Below are 3470 nucleotides of genomic sequence, written 5' to 3'. Positions count from 1 at the left end.
AAGCACAGTACAAGGAAACACTTGGGATTCTAATGATCTCTTCTACTAATATACTAATGTCACACTGTGTCTGTGCTTATAGTATTATAGTATATTATGATCATTTCACTGAGGCCCATAAGTGTTCAATTATGATTTAAAAAATGTGAACAGGCAAGTAGCCCTAGTCAATAGTGTGACCAGCAACTTTTCTGGTCTTATTACTTCACTGGCAGTAATAGCTTAAATATTTAAGTAGAAAGTTACACCCCTTTTAAAGAGCAATAAACATTTAACCGATCTTAGTTACTAAGGGTATTTACACATTGCAACTTAAATATAATTAATGTAATTATTAAATATCATAAAATATAAAGTATAAATTAAATATCAGAAAATAAGTGTGTGTGTGTGTGTGTATAATCTGTATGTGTATATGCAAGACTAGGCATGAATGTGATGCAGGCCTTGTGGCTGAAATTCCTTGACTGACAGTATATTTGAAATGTAAATCAGCCTAAACATCTATTTATTTAGCCTTTGCCGTTATTGGAGTGTTAGGAGTAAGTATTAGGTGTAATGTTTTATACCTTTCTTGTGTGTGTAATATATACTTTAATTGAAAATGCATTTATAATAACATAAGTTAACAACAAAAGTTACATAAAATGACAAAAGTGAGAATGTTTGAATTTTGAATTACAATTCTACACCAAAACATAAATAAATATATTAATAAATAAAACTTTAAGACATTTGTAAACCTAATAAACTGCATTTTATTTTATATATAATGATCCAAAACAAAAACATTCATACACACGTTCTCAACCTCTAAATATTGCATGCTTTGGAAGTCTCTGGATAATTTAATTTGTGAACTGCTACTATTTTACATCCCCAGCTGTGTCAGGAAGGTACCTGAGTGTTTTATTTTACCCAAATTACAAAAATTGGTTATGGATTCGGGCTCCTCCACCTACTGCTGACTCTTTAAGTAAGGTGTTAAACTGCTGCTTGCAAAGAGTCCCATGCCATTCTACAGTGGGCATCTGGCTGGAGTCTTTGACCATGTATCGAATATGAGATATCTGTTTCTCAACAAGGCTGAAGAATCAAGTCTTCACTGTCACGTCGTTTTCCTTTTGTACATCAATGGAGACAGGACTGTGCTTTTAAGTCTTAGTAGTGGAAAGTTGGATTTTACCCCACCTTCTGTTCAGAGTGACCTGCCTGGACCCTCCTGCTTGTCATTCAAGTTTCCTCTCTCTGTCCACAACTATTTCTTATGCTCCACTGTAATTACCTGTAATTACAGATTGTGAGTAGATTCTATTTATTTGTGCATTAGTCATCTTCCATGCATTTAGTCTGGAGGTTGCGACTCACCCAGGTAGGCTTCATTAGTCATCGCTGCTCCAGCTCCAGCTGCAAGACCTTTTACATCTGCTGCTGCTTCTGCTGGGTGACGTTCTAAAGATGCCACCTTCATTATCTCCTACCACCATTACTTCCATTAAACTAGCGCTGCATTTCCAGTGCCTTTTGAACTCATAGAACTAGTCATTCGCGCTCTCTTTGTGACAGTGCAAATGACAGGAAAAGGATAACAGCTCTGATGAAGATCGCTATGAGGACTGGACTAAAAGTGAGGCCATGACAGGAGCATCAATGCCTTTTATCATATAACTGTCTAATTCAGTAATATCCCAGTGGCAGAGGGGAAGATTTCATAGGAAACATTGTTTTGGTGGGCGTTCTGAAATGTCTGTAATACTCTTCCTTCATCAGGTTACTGTGAGTCAAGCAGTATAAGCTGTAAATATATTCAAAGCTAGTGTGCTTGCTGAATTGGAGAAATGGGCTTTTTACCCTTCAGTTTATCCTTGCATGTCATTGATACCCTTTTGGCCATTTTCTAACCAATTTGTATTCTTGAAGCTGAAGTACTCAATTTATTGGTCTGTGTTTTAGGGCTATGGACATGAAGGTGGTGTTCAGTAAAACTGTTCACAATGGTGATGTTCACATTATAAACTTAACTCATCAATTCCAATTTTTTGCTCCTATCGGATTTGGCTTTGTCAGTTTGTTTGTCCAGCTGTGGACCAATCGGTTGTTGACATCGTTATGACTCATAGATACATTTTTGGTGAGGATCATGTCAGACTATGGCATGCGGCAAAGGGTTTGCGTTGACGTAGGAACTGTGCTTTATTTATGGCATATGTTCAACATTCATTTATTCATTCATTATCTGTAACTGCTTATCCAGTTCAGGGTCGCGGTGGGTCCAGAGCCTAACTGGAATCATTTGGCGCAAGGTGGGAATACACCCTGGAGGGGGCGCCAATCCTTCACAGGGCATATGTTCAACACCAAACTATAAATGGACCATTATATTTTATCTGAGACTCAAACAACTAAAACTTAAACATTTTAAAAATGTATACAGAGGTCTTCATTGTGAAGCAGGTTTGTTGTGAAATAGACATTAGTTGTACACACACTATGAATCTATGGAACAAAGAATAGTCAAATCAAGTCAAGTCATGTTTTAGCATTTTTTTACAGGTTAATAACAGGCTCAAACCCAGGACAAGATGCTTTATCAGTATATTAATATCACTCTTACTATTTACTGTACTTATGATTTTCTGTTCTCTCACTGTGGCATGAATGATAGTGGTTTAATTTTATTTTAATTATCTATTATTATTTTAAATCATCTAAATGCATATTACCAATACAAAACCCATTTCCAGAAAATGTCCTACATCTACCCTTTTATATATACCAACATTTACTTCCTTTTAAAACTTTTTAATGTTGTAACATGTACAGAATATGTCCTTGCTTAAAAACTTTTTGTTTGCAGCCTATGTTTCTGTAAAATCCTAATATACACCACCTTGCTGAAATATTCACACACATGCAGGTCATCCACCCACCCACCCCTTGCTCCCCCATGCCATGAGAGCTGTAGGCTTTTGCACCTCCCTTTGACAGCAATTTGGCTAGTCCCTTTCATCTTAGACACACTGCAATGTATGCTTTTTCTGAAAACAAGCTGAAACAGACTCGTCTGACCACAGCATGTTTCCACTGTCTTTCAGTCCATCAGATATGCAGCTGATAGCATCATTTTTGCATATAATTAATTTTTGGGGTTTTCCTTGCATGTTAGTAGTTCAGGTTGCATTTCTTCATGCAGTAGCAGGCTGCCTTAAAAAAAAAAAAAAAATATATATATATATATATATATATATATATATATATATATGTATATATAATATTATTAGTGTGTGTTTTTCTGAAGAACTGTAAACTAAACCCGGTGCTGCCTGGATCATAAGCATGACTAAGCACGAATGTTGTGCAGGTATTTATTTGCTTTCCAGGTTGCTGTTTACTTAACGAGACATGTGGCTCTGAGCCATTTCTTTCTTTGGCTGCATTGAATGATGTGTTGTGTCTAATGAAATGCCTTT

Source organism: Hoplias malabaricus, chromosome 6 (genome assembly GCF_029633855.1).
Source record: "Hoplias malabaricus isolate fHopMal1 chromosome 6, fHopMal1.hap1, whole genome shotgun sequence".
Taxonomy (NCBI): domain Eukaryota; kingdom Metazoa; phylum Chordata; class Actinopteri; order Characiformes; family Erythrinidae; genus Hoplias; species Hoplias malabaricus.
The sequence above is the reverse complement of the archived record's forward strand: the minus strand, read 5'-3'. Positions refer to the sequence as shown.